This window comes from Marmota flaviventris, chromosome 3 (assembly GCF_047511675.1).
Source record: "Marmota flaviventris isolate mMarFla1 chromosome 3, mMarFla1.hap1, whole genome shotgun sequence".
In the NCBI taxonomy this organism is placed as follows: Eukaryota; Metazoa; Chordata; class Mammalia; order Rodentia; family Sciuridae; genus Marmota; species Marmota flaviventris.
Genome location: NC_092500.1, coordinates 142,526,020 through 142,541,336, shown reverse-complemented (window position 1 = coordinate 142,541,336; position 15,317 = coordinate 142,526,020).

The following is a 15,317-nucleotide window of genomic DNA, read 5'->3' as shown; positions in this document are numbered from 1 at the left end:
ATAAAAATTCATCCCCTTTGTCTTTAATAGATCCAATTTGAGTGAAACCAATACAGACAGCATAAATCATCCTGGCATAGCTGAAGGTAGCTTGGGGAGCTGGCCTTTAAAATTTTGTGCCAGTTTTTCCTGCTTCATTCTAAGAGAATTACAATATTGGTTGTTAAAGAAACATTAATAATTTCAACAAATTTAGTTTAAAGATCTAAACTAGTGGTTCATGAACTGGTTTAGAAATATAGACCTTTAGCATATAAAGGTTTAGAAAAGGTGCTCAAAAGAGGAGCTGGGCCAAAAAAGGCATGAGGAAGCAGAAACAGGGAAGGAAAAGTGGACAGGTCATCTCAAGTTACTTTCCTTGTAGGGTTAACACAGAGGGAATTGCCTTATTTCATTGGCTGGGTCTCTTCTGATTGGTTGATGTGAATCTCCTAATTTTTGGAAAATTGCCTCTTTCCAAAGTTTAATTTGGTTACATGACACCTGGCATGAGTAACTCCATTCTGTTGAAAATAATGGCCTCACATTTCACGTAGCATCATATTTTTTAATTGTGGAATGTTTTTATAGACTGTCATTCTTAATTTCTCAGATTAGAATCCCAGAATGAAAACTAATCCCTGAGGTTAAAAAAAAATAGGCCTGATGGATTAAGTTTAAATCTAAAGCAAATGCATTAGTTTTGAAATGATCAAAGTAATATATAAATATTTATTTAATGCAATGGCACTCAATTTATTGATTATAACCTCATCTTAATCTTCAAATTATATAATACAAAACACTAAAGTATAAAACTATTTCTTTATTACTTATCAAGTTTTTGTAAAAAAAGGCATGAATGAAATTAGGGAAGAAAGAGAATGAACATAAGAATGGAAAAAAAAATTTTGCCTTACAAACTGTACTATATATTTTTAACATTTTTCTTGAGACAGTCCTTTTTAAAAATTAAGGAAAAGTATTTTGTATTTACCTGCTTATTTACTCTTTCTGATGTTCTTTATTATTATTATTATTTTTCCAAATCCAAGTGGTCAGGTAGGACCATCTCTATTAACCTGAAATGTGACTGTTAGTCATTTTGTAGTGTAAAACTGCTGGTGATAAGTATGTTTTTTTTTCCTAAAAAGGGCTCTTTTTCATATTACTTTATGAAGGAAAATTCTATTGGACATGAAATTCTGAGTTGACACATTTTCTTTCAATACTTCAAAGATGTTAATTATTTTCTGGTCTTTATTTTTTTATTAATGAGAAGTCAGCCACAAAATCATGTTTTTCTGATTATATTGTATCTTCTTCTCTCACTACTTTTATGATTTTTTAAAAATTATCTTTGAACTTTAGCCTCTTGACTCTGTCATGTCTTAGTGAGGGTTTCCCTGTTTTTGTCTTATTTGAAATTGACTAAGTTTCTGTGATCTGTGGATTTGTGCCTTTGAGAAATCAGACACCTGGGTTAGTCTCATGTTTTTGTCAACCCAACAGGCCTTAGGTACTCTGTCCTTTCTTGTTTTCTCTATATTTTACTTTGAGTAAGTTCTATCAAACCATCTTCAAGCTCATTGTACTTTTCATTTGTGTGTACATTCTGCTCTTAGCCCTTTGATGAACTTTTCATTTCCAATAACCTGCTTTATAGTTCTAGAATATTTTGGGGCGGGGGGGAGGTACTGGGATTGAACCCAGGATTTGCCCATTCTAAGCAAGAACTCTACCACTGAGCTACATCCCCAGTCCCAAGAATATTTATTTTGCTCTGTTTTTCTGATTTTATTGAGTTATAGTTGACAAATAAAAATTCTATATATTTACCATGTGTGATAGGATGTTTTGACTCTGGGATACATTTGAGATCAATACCACACTCAACCTAATTATATATCCATCACAATACATGATTACCTTTTTTGTTGTTGTTGTTCTTTCTTTTTGTGATGGTGAGGATATTTAAAATTAAGGGTTTTGTAGTTTCTAAAAGTATGATATCCTCTATTTCAAATTTATAGAAGTCTATATTTTTCTTGATAAAATTTTGTAGTGATAATGAACTATTTTTGACCTGAAATAAGAAAAACAAACAAAATCAACTTTGGGAAGTGACTCCTTCCCAGGATTTAAAAGAGGGTAGAAAATGGTAGAGTCCATGAAAGAAGGAGAACACTGCTGAGAGTGCTCTGAGAGAAAGACAGAGTCCAGAGTCCCAAGCAGATGTCTGTGCAAAGCAAAACACTGGTCTTCAACATTCCAGATTTCAGCAAAGATTATCTGTCCTACTGGACATTTGGAAACACAGACATGAGAGAATTTAAGAAAGGTCAATGGTTGCTGGGTGCAGTGATGCACACCTGCAATTCCAGCAATTCTGGAGGCTGAGGCAGGAGGATCTCAAGTTTGAGGCCAGTCTAGGCAACTTAATGAGACCCTGTCTCAAAATAAAAAGGGCTAAGAATGTACCTCAGTAGTAGAGCCCCTCTGAGTTCAATTCCAAGTGCCAAATACAAAAACAAAAACTGAACAGGTCAAAGATGACCATCGTAACATTGATTTTCATTTCCTTGAGATCATGAAAACTTAACAAATTTTGGAACAATCTTGGAAGGAATCCAGTATAATTGGAAATACCATTCCTCACCAACACTGGAGATAGGGGCTAAGATCCAGGAGAAAGTTCATAAAAAGTAAAGAGAGCAATGTGTTTCATACAGCTGAGTTTTTGTCCTGAGAATCATGCTTTTGCCCTCCTAGAGTAGACAAGGTAAATTTTAAAGGCCCCTTTCACAAGGTACCATTCATGGCCTATCAAAGCACATCTTTGCAATAACATGTTGTATGGATGGGCCAATACTTATTGAAAGCACATGGAAGGAATACAAAAAGAAAAAGAAAAATGGAGGCAGATTTCACGGACAGCAAGGTTTTTATTCAGCACTGAAGAGGCACATCTTCAGGACAAAATGGCCCCAGGCCACCACTAGGGTCTGGGTTTTATATGCAGCCTTAGCAAAGCCAGGCCATGGGAGGAGTTAGCTGCTTTTGGTGGGCCCTTTTGATGGGCAGTGGGCAGGGCCAAGTCATGGGAATGGGAATGTAAGTTCCTTTGGGGCCTATTGTCCATATTCTGTCACTTGTCAGAAGAAATTTACTTTGACTTACAGCTTCTACAACTTACATATTCCCTACAGGATATTACTTCTTCCATGTGACCATGAAGAAGAAGTAATATCCTGTAGGGAATATGTAAGTTGTAGAAGCTGTAAGTCAAAGTAAATTTCTTCATATGAAAAGCAAGGGAGAACTGTCTTCCTTGTTGAGAAGGAGACTACCTACCATAACAGGGACGCTTACTCTCTCACTAGACTTTTGGTTGATATAAAAGTCACCCAGGACAAACCTACATTAGGTCAGGTAAGGTGTGTAAATATAATCACACCTATACTTGAGGAAACAGGAGAAATTAACATAAAAACCTGGCCTAAGACCACTGAAAGTTTGGGGGGATCTCAGTGAAAGTAACCTGAATAACATTCTGAAAAAAAAAAAAAAAAAAAAAAAAAAAAATATATATATATATATATATATATATATATATATATATATATATAATGTAAAAATCAACACCAGCAAAAATGAGCTCACTAAAAAAATATTACAGACAATATGAGAGAAGAAATTTATCAGGAAGAGTCAGAAGTAACAACAAACTGGATAGTTAGCACCAAGAACTGAGAATATTAAGATTCTTATTGAAGTTGTAAAATACAAATGTTTAAAATTGTTAAAAAGGCATAAAAGAATAAAGTGTTAAAAGTATATTACTATATTTAAAAAACCCCACAGTTTTGAAAAAGAACCAACAAAACTTTCATAAAAAGGAGATATACAGTCATTGAAATAAAAATCAGGTTAAGCCGCTAATTAGACATACCTGAAGAGAGGTTGGGGAAGGTAAGAGGAGATCTCAGGGTGGGGAAGAGGCAGAGCAGGTGAGCTGAGGGGAAGTGCTGAACCTGGAGATCTGTGGGAAAGTGAGAGGGCAGCGGATGCCTGGAAGAAGTGCCAAAGATGTGGTTTTAGATGAGTAGAGCCCGGCTCCACCCTTCAGGTCTTTGACTTCCTGAATGGGGTCACAAAATTGTCCCACCTGGAGGCAAGCAAGCAGAGGGCTTTTATCCCTGCATCAGCCAGTGGATTTAGAGTGTGGTCACCTGTAAAGGGAGAGGCATAGCCAGCTGAGCATTTCCAGGTGAAGTGTCTCCCAGTTATTTAAAAAGAATTCATCATAGAAGGGTCCACCTGGGAGCTGCCAGGAGCCAGCACTCAGAGGGTGGAGGGTGACTGCCTGCCACAGGAAAGGGGCTTTGGGAGCCTTGCTAAAAAGAGGCCTTGGGAGGTCATGCTAATGAAGCCAGAAAAAACGAAGAGAAGGAAATGTATGGAGGAGAAGTTAAAAAACAATACGGATAAAGGAGAATATCCAATTTATATCTAAAGGGGGTTCCAGAAAAATTAGACTTATAAGAATGGGGGTCAACTGAGTACGAAGGATACCATGTTATTCTAGCAAATGATGAATTGGGCTGATGCGGATTCCTGTGCCAGGAAAAATGAAAATTGTGGGCAGGTAAAGATTTTCCAGAAATAAAGACAGGATCGTTCAGACAGAACATGCACACTGAGTTCTGAGTGGGATAAAAAATTACAGATAATTAGAAACTTTAAAATTAAATAGAGAGAAAGGACAGTTTACCTACTGAGAGAAAACAACTAGGTAACAGCACACTTCTCATTAGCAAAGAGAAATGTAGAAAGGCAATAAAATAATATCTTCAAACTGATCAGGGCAGAAATTGTGAACTTAAAATTTTAAATACAGCTGAAACATCAATTAAATAAAGGGGATGAACACCAAAATCATCACACGGAGTTCAAGGCAGAAGCTCCTCCCAAATTCTGTGGTTGCTAAAATTAAAGGTAGTTCAGCCCTTAAGAAGTTTTTAATTAAATTTTAATATTTTTCCTATCTGAATCTATGTTCATAAATAGTCTTTGAAAATGTAATGTTTTAATTTATTTTTGTTCATACCATTTGTTGTTCTAAAGTACAATTTTATTGTAAATCCCTTTAAGGAAAGAGATGAGCCCAGGCCTGTCCTATTCATCGTTTTTGTTCCAAGTCACTAATAAGTGGCTTGTCACCTTGTAGAAATTCAACAGTGGTAGGATAAACACATTCATTAATGGTATCTCTGAACCTTGACCTTTACCACTTTTTGTCTTCAAATCAATATTCTTCTGGAAGTTTAGAAAAAGACAATCTTTAATTCTCAATCGTTTACTCTTTTGCAAGTGACATGAAAATTATTTATTCTGGAAAAAAATGAAGAAACTAAGGAACTGTAGAGTTGAAATTATGAACCTCAAAATACATTTAAATAGGACATGAATGTCCCCCTGCCAATGACAGCTGGTCCTAAAGTCAAACTCCTTGAGGGACTAGAAGGATAAAGTTGGTTAATTTTTGAAGGGGGAAGAAACAAGAAAATAGAGATTATTGTGACCTCTGGTAATAACAATAAAGATACACTGAAATTCTACTTCCTACATATTAGTTATTCTGAAAAGTGCCTCTTAAAAAGCCTTAAAATGCTGAGGGGGAAATGAAATAAATATTGAATGCTTGGTTGAATATTTAACTGAAGGACCTCCTTCTATGAGATAAAACAAGAGCAAACACTGGGAAACCCTGGAATCGCTAGCTGACAACAGAAAATTCTAGGTGTGAGGGATAAGAGGCAAGGCTTTAGGTCAACATATGTAGGGTACTGGTGAAGCCAGATTTAAAGTTAGTGTAGTTAGTTAAATCAGTGTAGTTAGATAAATCTAATGCTGAGTGAAATCTAAAATGGAGACCATGTGGAGAATGACTCAGGGAAAACACAGGACAACTCATGGAATGTTAATGAAGTCCCAAAAAGGCCCTAGGCCAAAGTCCACCTCAAAGAAATGTTAATGAACAGCCCCCAGCAAAAAGGTGCTGACTCAGAAGTCCTTCCTGACCAGATTACTTCTTTGGCCCACCTGTGTCCCACCCCTCGGGCTTTCCAACCTACATTCCATCACCAAAACTATAAAAAGGGGAAACAACCTCACTTCCACGGATTCCACCTCTTGGGTCCCCTTCTTCCTCCGGGAGAAGTCTTTTCTGCTGTCCTTTAATAAACTTCTAATTTCTACTCTGACCTTGCCTCGGCGTGCTTCTTTGGTGTTATTCTTCAACATTGGGGAAGCAAGAACTCGTCACCGGTCAACAGCGGTATCACTGGGACCAAGATTTCTTTAAAAATCTAAGATCCTTAAAATGTTATTACCTTGATTTTTTTTAAAAAAAAAAGTTTAGAAAAAAAAAATCATTGTTGTTAAAGGGAAGGACACATCTTCCTGTATCAATTCTGAGTTTGAAATAAATTCTAATGTAATTCTAAGCATGTCTTTATAGGAGTTTGGGGTTCCCCAAGGCCCATAAAATTCCAAAGTAAGAAATTAGCATCGTGGTCCAGGACTGATAGTGCACTCAGGCATATGCTAGAAGCCAGTACTTTTGGAGTAGCCAAGGTCTCCTAGATGATTCATTAGATTTAGAAAAGGCATGCTTTTGCTTAACATTTTCTGGAGATTCCTGATCTATAAAATATTTTTAAGGTCACTTCAATTACATTTCTTGTCTATCCCATGTGACTTGTGCCACAAATATTTTTGCTGGATGTAAGATTCTTGGTTGGCATCCATTTTCTTTCAGAGCTTGGTATATGTTGTTCCAGGATCTCCTGGCTTTGAGGGTCTGGGTTGAAAAATCCGCTGAGATATGAAATGGTTGTCCCCTATGTGTAATCTAATTCCCCTCTTTTGCAGCCTTTAAAATTCTATCCTTACTCTGTGTGCTAAGTATTTTCATTATAATGTGTTTTGGTGTAGATCTGTTGTAATTTGGTACATTTGATGTCCTGTAAGCCTCTTGTATTTGATTTTCCAATTCATTCTTCATGTTTGGGAAATTTTCTGATACTATCTCATTGAAGAGATTGTGCATTCCTTTGGTTTGAATCTCTGTGCCTTTTCTCTATCCCAAGAACTCTTAGATTTGGTATTGTGATGTTATCCCATAATTCTTGGATGTTCTGGTCATGGTTTCTTACCATCTTTGCTGTGTGATCAACTTTATTTTCAAGAGTGTATATTTTGTCTTCATTACCTAAGGTTCTATCTTCCAAGTCATTTAGTCTTGGTGATGCTTTCTATTGAGTTTTTTATTTGGTTTATTGTTTCCTTAATTTCAAGGATTTCTGTTTTTGTTTTGGGTTTTTTTGTTTGTTTGTTTCAAAATCTCTCTTTCTTGAAGTAATATTTTGCATCCTGTATTTTCTCTCTTATCTCTTATCTTATCTCTCTTATCATTGGTTACCTGTATTTGCTCACTTAGGTTATTCTTTAATTTTCAGATCATTTTAATTATGTACATTCTGAACTCCTTCTCTGACATTTCATCTACTACACTGTCAATGGATTCTATTGTCATAGTATCTTGGTTTGTTTGGGGCACTTTCCTCCCTTGTTTTCTCATGTTATCTATGTATCTTCATCTCTTGCAGTGCAGATCTGAGGTATTTCAGTTTCTACCTACAACCTTGTAGTGTCCCGGCAGGTTACTAATATCTCACCTTTAAGAGGGAGATCAATATCTACAGCACCTAATACAACCAATATACAGCCATAAATCTATTAGCTTCTATTTAGACATTTACAGTTTTGTCATTATAAACAGAAATGATGAGTTTGGTTATTTTCTACCATATAGTCAGTAGGTTTTCATAAGGGTTTACAGTTTCTAATGATGGACAGGGGTGGGGAGGGCAGGATGCGATGCTTATGAGGTAGGATGTGAGAATATAGCGGTATTAGATTGTAGAATGAATGAAAGGGGAATCAAAAGAACTTGGCTGTTTGTAGGAGAAAAAAGAGAGAGAGAGAGCTGACCCTATGAAAGGCTATCTATTGCCTCTGCAACAGGATGGTATCTGTTAGCGCACCTAGTAGGGATACCTCTGGTACAACCAGGCCCACAGGGAACTTGGTGACAGTCTTCCAAGTCCTGGTTATATTCCCTAGATGGAAGTGGCCCCATCCCTAGTTGGTGGCAGCAGTAGCTTCAAGCTTGTAAGTACCTTGATGCTGGGCTTCCAGAGCCCAGTTGGTGTCCCAAGATGGAAGCTGCCCCAAGTAAAGATGGCGGAGGCAGAAGTGGAGGTAACCCAAGATGGTGGTCCCAAGATGGAGGCAACTGCTTTCAGAGATGGGGCTGGAAGGATGGGCTGAGCGATGGTGGTGGGTACCGCGTTCGGTGATGGCACATTGTGGTGTGCGGTGTCGCAACAGGCAGCTGCCTCCTGGCCCTATCCATTGTCCTACAGTAGAGATTACCACGTGGAGAGGGCTATGGTGGTGGCTGCAGTGTCCCAAGATGGAGGTGGTTTGGGTGGAGTCATATATTGGTGGATAGAGCACTGTAGTGTGTGGCTCTGCGTGGGCATGGTGTTCCTCTCTGTGCTGGGCTATACAGGAGACAGCACACAGTGTTGGGTTCTGGTCTCCGTCAAGGCCCACAAATGTTTTTGTAACTAATAGCACAGTAATCTCAAGCATTGGCAAATACTAAGTAAATTTTCTGGATGTCTCTTTTTTTCCCATTGTGTTGCAAATTACAGAATGCTTGATACATTTGAATTGACATGATAGAAACATGAAAAATAAATACATTTAGTTCTAAGCAAAATAGGCAGATCCAATTGGCAGCATTTGAAATCTTATACTAATCAGAAGATGATCAAAACCAAAACTAATAACTAAAAAGAACAAAATCAAAAACAAACAACAACAAAAAGCTAGCTGGGCTTGGTACCACACACCTGTAATCCCACAGACTCAGGAGGCTGAGGCAGGAGGATAACAAGTTTAAGGCCAGCATCAGCAATTTAATGAGGCCCTGTCTCAAAATAAATAAATAAAAAGGGCTGAAGGTGTAGCACAGTAGTAAAGCATCTCTGGGTTCAATTTCTAATATCAAAAAATAAACAAAAACAAAACTAAAGAATTAACAACCAAATCATCATAAGACTTTATTTGGAACATTTTATGTAAGTCATCTGGTTCTCAATCCTGCAAAAAATGACAATAAATCTGTTTTGGAGGTTGGTTTGAATTGAACAGCATGGAGCTCACACCTCTGATTTACCAGTTCTCGCCAGCTTCAAGAACCATTGTTAATAAAGTGACCAAAGTCCTTGTGTTTTTTGCTTCATTTTCATCAAATTTACCAACAGAAGCTACTTCCATCCAGATGGAAGTTTTGATATTAACACTGACTAATTTTAGTACAATGTTCTTTGAAAATTCATATCTAATTTTCTAAGACATTTCTTAACAGATCATCATGAGCATGTCATTTGGACCCAAAAAACAAACTTTTAAGGTAAAGCTAGGCCAAAAGCAATTGGACAGAACCATACACATTTGTGGGATTTTGTTTGTTTTAGTACTGGTGATTGAACCCAGTACTAAAACAAACAAAACCCAGCCACATTCTTAGACATACATTTATTTATTTATTTAAAGACATGGTCTTGCTAAGTTGCTTAAGGTCTTGCTGAGGCTGGCCTTAAACTTGGGATCCTCCTGCCTCAGTCTCCTGAGTTGCTAGGATTACAGGCTTGTGCCACTGGCCCTAACACATATTTTTTTTTAAATGGAAGACATGTGAAATTTGTAGAAACTCAAATTTAAAGAGGAAGAATCTGCATGGAGATAACAATTTTTGTTTTCTATTCTAGAAAAGACTAGGTATAATTCTTAATTAATTGCTTTCAACTAGACAAGTCAGTCAATTCCCCTGATTCAGTTTTTATAAAACCACAAAACTTTACAATCCATCCCTGCTGGTATATTAAGGCATGTTGCTTTGCCACTTATGTCATTCTCAAAGCACTCATTAGGTGGTAGAATGAAGTCAGGTCTCAAGCTTATTAAGGCCTTGGGAAGGAGAGGGAGTGTTTCAGGGCACCTAGAGAAAGAACCATTTCTTCCCATACTAAGACAATAGTCAAAGAAGGTTTGGTAAGCCAAATTAAGTTAAATTGAGCTGAGTTGAATTGAATTGAATTCAATCTAAATGAAGCCATTGCAACAAGTCACACTGTTCATTTTTAAATGAACTTTCTTTTTTTTCTGAAAGAGTCCTTTAAACCTGTCCTTCAACAAAAGCTAATGACATCACTCTGTAATCTCTTTCTGAGAACAGTTAACATTTTAAAAGATTTAATTTAGGAGCAGTTTCCTCAATATCTTTATTATGCAAGATTAGTTATTTTTTATATCCACTCTTTTCCATTAAAACCACAAATAAAAATCACATTTCTTGCTGTGTATCTCGGTAACATCTGACTCCACTACTAGATTATAGCTACATCTGGTTTGTTCACCATTCTATCCCAGGACTGGCTTAGTGCCTGGCATGTGATAGCTGCTTAATAACTATTTGATAAATGGATCATTTAACTAAAGAAAATAACAAAAAATAAACCAATCCTAATTATGTAATTGCCGTTGCACCTGAAAGAAAAACTGGGGGTAAGGAAAATGTTAACATTTTATTTATATTTAATAAAGTTTCTGTAGATGCTGTTTCTCTGTGGTAGCCCAAGTTCTCTAGCTTTAGGTCTGAAAAAGTAGTTGATTCCTTTAAAGTTGATTCCTTTCACTGTGGACATTGGTATTTACAATAGGAAGAAAACAAATGTGAGAATTTGCCAAGGTGATATGTTATCAAATATGTGAGTTGGGAGAAAAAAATGGACGAGAACTGAGTTTATTTTGCTTGACAATGGACTTTGACTTTTAAAGTACATATAACGTGTCTGTTTTACAATGAGGAAACTGAAGCTCAGTGTGGTTACAGAATTGTCTCAGGTTACGTGACAGGGCTGGCGTGCAGACAAACTCATCTGTCCGCATAGTGACCAACAGCCATTCTGCTTTGTTTACACCACCATGGTACTGAGATCTGGATGTTACCCTGGACAGCAATAGTTTTCAAAAAAAAAAAAAAATGGATGGTGCATGCCAGTAATCCCAGCAGCTTGGGAAGCTGAGGCAGGTGGATGTGAGTTCAAAGCCAGCCTCAGCAACTGAGCAAGGCCCTAAGCAACTCAGTGACATTACTCTAAATAAAATACAAAAAAAGGCTGGGGATGTGGCTCATTGGATGAGCACCCCTGGACTCACTCCCTAAAAACGAAAGAGAGAGAAGAAAGAAAGAAAGAAAGAGAGAGAGAGAGAGAGAGAGAGAGAGAGAGAGAGAGAGAGAGAGAGAAAGAAAGAAAGAGAAAGAAAGAAAGAAAGAGAAAGAAAGAAAGAAAGAAAGAAAGAAAGAAAGAAAGAAAGAAAGAAAGAAAAGTGCCGCAGTCTGGCTGGGCACACAATCACGAGCCACCACACAGCTTGTAGATTCAAACAGCAACTCTTTATTCCCGAACTCACACCAGCCGTCTACAATCACGTTCTGGGGAAATCCACGTTCTCTGCCCAAATCCACCACCACTGGGCTTCTGTGTCCCCAAAAATACTGTCTGAATCCCGTGAGAACTCAAGGGGAACTCAGGCAGCAGGATACACCCTATTCCCAGCAGGAATAACCTTAAACCTGGAAACACCCTAAACCCAGATAGTCCTAAACCGGGAACGCCCTAAACTCGGATCCGCCTTGGTCCTTGAGCAAGGTCACCTACATGCAATGTCACTGCAAAATGTCCTATTTCCACGAGTCCTTCCACTAAGCAACATGGGGTACGCTGGCAAGGAAATTGTCATACCTACTTGGCTAATGGCTCCCAGCAGAAAAGCAGGGTTTCAATGCTCCTTGATTGCTTCTCACTATATTTTAAGTCAGGAAACCTGAAACTAATTCCGGATCTCCTTCATATTAGCTGTATGATATTCCATAAGGCTTTTATTTCCTTTGAGTTGGAGAGAGGAGTACAAATTTTTTAAAAAATTAGAATATTGTGGGTGTTAAATAAAAAGAATCTTTGTAAAAGGTATTAGAATACCTGGAGCTCATTAAACATTGTTCAGATCTGAACCTGTTGACAATTCCATGTGTTGTCCTGATAGTTAGCACTTCATCCATACCCTGAAATTCATTGTGTAACCCTTTCTTCAACATCAAAACACTTGAGATCTATAAAGTAAATTTTCCTCATTTGCTGTCTATCAGAGTTTGTAAGTTGGATGGAAACTCCGTTGCCCATAGTGGTAAGTGCTTGACAGCACCCAAATTATTAACTTCCTAGTCTTTCATTCATACTTCTTCACCTTCCTATGCTGCCTCCTGAGATTCACATCTAAATTATTTGCATTTAAGCTTTTTGTCTCAGGATCTGGTTCAGAGGACCCCAACTAAAACAGGGTCCTCTGGTGAACACATATGCATTAGGGTTCACCAGAAAAATAGAATAGGATGGATAGATAGGTAGGTAAGTAGATAGATAGATAAATAGAGGGATAGATGGGGATAGAGAGATCTATTATGGGAATTGGCTTAGATGCTTATAGGAATCCTAAAAGTCTCATGATCTATTATTTGCAGACTGAAGAACCAGGAAATCCAGTGGTGTGATTTAGTTTGAGCTTGAAGGCTTCAGAGCCAGGGCAGCCGGTCAGGTAGCTCCCAGTACAAGGCAAAAGGACTAAGAGTCATGGCAGCTGGTTGTGGAAGCCCTGGAGTCAGAACCAGGAACTCTGATGTCTAGGGAGAGAAGATAGATGTTCCATTTCAAAAGAAGGGAGAATTCATCTTTGATCCATTTATTTATTTTTTTGTTGTTCTGTTCAAGCCCTCAAAGGATTGGATGATGCCCACTCACATTGGTGAAGGCAGATCATTAGCCTACTAATTCAAATGCTGATTTTTTTCCCCAAAAAACAGCCTCACAGAAACACTTAGAAAGAAGTTTTTCCAACTATGTGGGCATTACTCAGCCCAGTCCAATTGACATAAAATAACCATCATGATCTATTACCACCTCACTTCTTTCCCAGCTGGTTCAAACTTCTCTCTCCCACAGCAGCCTCACAACTCTCTGGACTCCAAGGCAATACCAGTAGTTGGCAGGAAGCATGTTGGAAACCTGTGGTTGGGTCATAGTAGTGCCTCCATTGGTACCTTATGTCACTGTTACTGAACCTTAATCTGATGACTATATGTCCTCATATAAACAAATATATCTGCTCTATGATTTGTGTGTTATCACCTGTTATGGTTTGGATATGAGGTGTCCCCCAAAAGCTCACGTGTGAGACGATGCAAGAAGGTTCAGAGGAGAAATGATCTGATTATGAGAGCCTTAACCCAAATCAGTGGATTGATCACCTGATGGGATTAAGTGGCAACTGAAGGCAGATGGGGGGTGGCTGGAGGAGTTGGGCGTTGGGAGAGTGGCTTCGGGATATATATGTGTATCTGTTGAGTGGAGTCTCTCTCTGGTTACTGATCATCATGTGAGCTGCTTCCCTCTACCACACTCTCCTCCATGATGTTCAGCCTCACCTGGAGCCTCAAGGAATGGAGCCCATCTAGAGACTGAGAACTCTGAATCCATGAGCCCCCACATAAATTGTCCCTCTCCTAAAATTGTTCTGGTCAGATCTTTTAGTCATAGCAGCGAAAAAGCTGAATAAAACACCACCCTTCTTATGATTCTGCTATCTCCTTTGATCTTTTTGGTTCCTATTCTTATGGTCCTTGGCCCCTGCCTAGAGATGCCTAATTTGCAGCTACCTAAAAATCCCAGGCACTGACTCAGATATTACTCAAAGGAGCATTGAAAAAACAATTCTAATATCTAAAAAGGCAAAAACCATGTCTGGTATGTTTTTTAAACACACAAAGTTACATTCCGAGATTTTAGTATGCTTACAAATCATGTACAAAATTAAGCGTCTGTAAAAGGAAAGATAAATAGTTCTAGAATCTAACAGTCCTACTTTTGTTTCCAGTCTGCCACGTACATTCTGTGTGATTTTGCAGGGCACTATAGGACCGGGACACTGCAAGCTGTTGAGAGGTCATGGACACTGCACCATACTGAGCAGAAAAGTGTCAATAAGTGGTGACCAAGACAGGGGGCCTAGGAATCCAACATGGTGTCTGGCACTCGGGAAGTACTCACTACACATCGTTTTGCCTGACAGGCAGATGAACTAAGTTTATGAATAGCTACAATCGGTTAGAGTCAAGACTTAGCAATGGTCACAAAGAAATTCTCTGAATCAGGGATATAAAAATCTTAAGTTTATTTCCATCTCATATAACCATTCTTGGGCAGTGGAGCAGTGCAGACCGGCAAAGTTGCTTCCACCTTATTTGGGCACCTTCTGCATGGGTGGAACTGAGTCCCAGATCCCTGTGCACACCAGCTTGGGGGAAGGGACAGGGTTAAGGAGCATGTGCTCCATGTTCAATGACCTTGATCTAATACCACAAATATTACTTCCACTGAAATGCCAGTGAGTGGAACTTAGTAAAGGCAACCATCATCTGAAAAAAAAAAAAAAAACAAGAAAAGCTCTGAAATATGGTCCCCACAAGGTCAGCCATACACCAAGATGCAACACAATATATTTTTAATTTTTTTAATTGTCATGGGCCCTTATTTATTTATATGCAGTAGTGAGAATCAAATCCAGTGCCTTCTACATGCTAGGCAAGCCCTCTACCGTGAGCCACAACCCCAGGCCCACAACACAATATTTAAGAAAAAATGTGGAACAAATTTGGTAAATACCTCCCTCTGTCTACCTCATACTCCTCCCCCAACTTTCACCAAAATATTTGTGTATACACCTTTTTCCATGCACAGGACACATCCCAACCATTCTCTAAATGAAGTCCCCAAAGTCCCATCTACAGTGCACCCATCCATCTCAAGTTCTAGTTTCCTTGGAAAATGGATTATTTCTGAAAAAAAAAATGGTACCGGTGTATGAGAACCAGCTGCTAAATACAGAAAATATCAAGAAAACAACAAAAGTGACAGAGAGAGCCAAGATTTTACAAAGTATAATTTATTAGGGACGTATGTATAGAAGCATGTCTTGGGTGGCAACAAGACAGGAGATTCCTGGACCCCAGGACAGGAGGAAAGGATTTATATGTTAAGCTAGACAAAGGTGGACTGAAGGTACCTTAAATACACCTGGCCTTT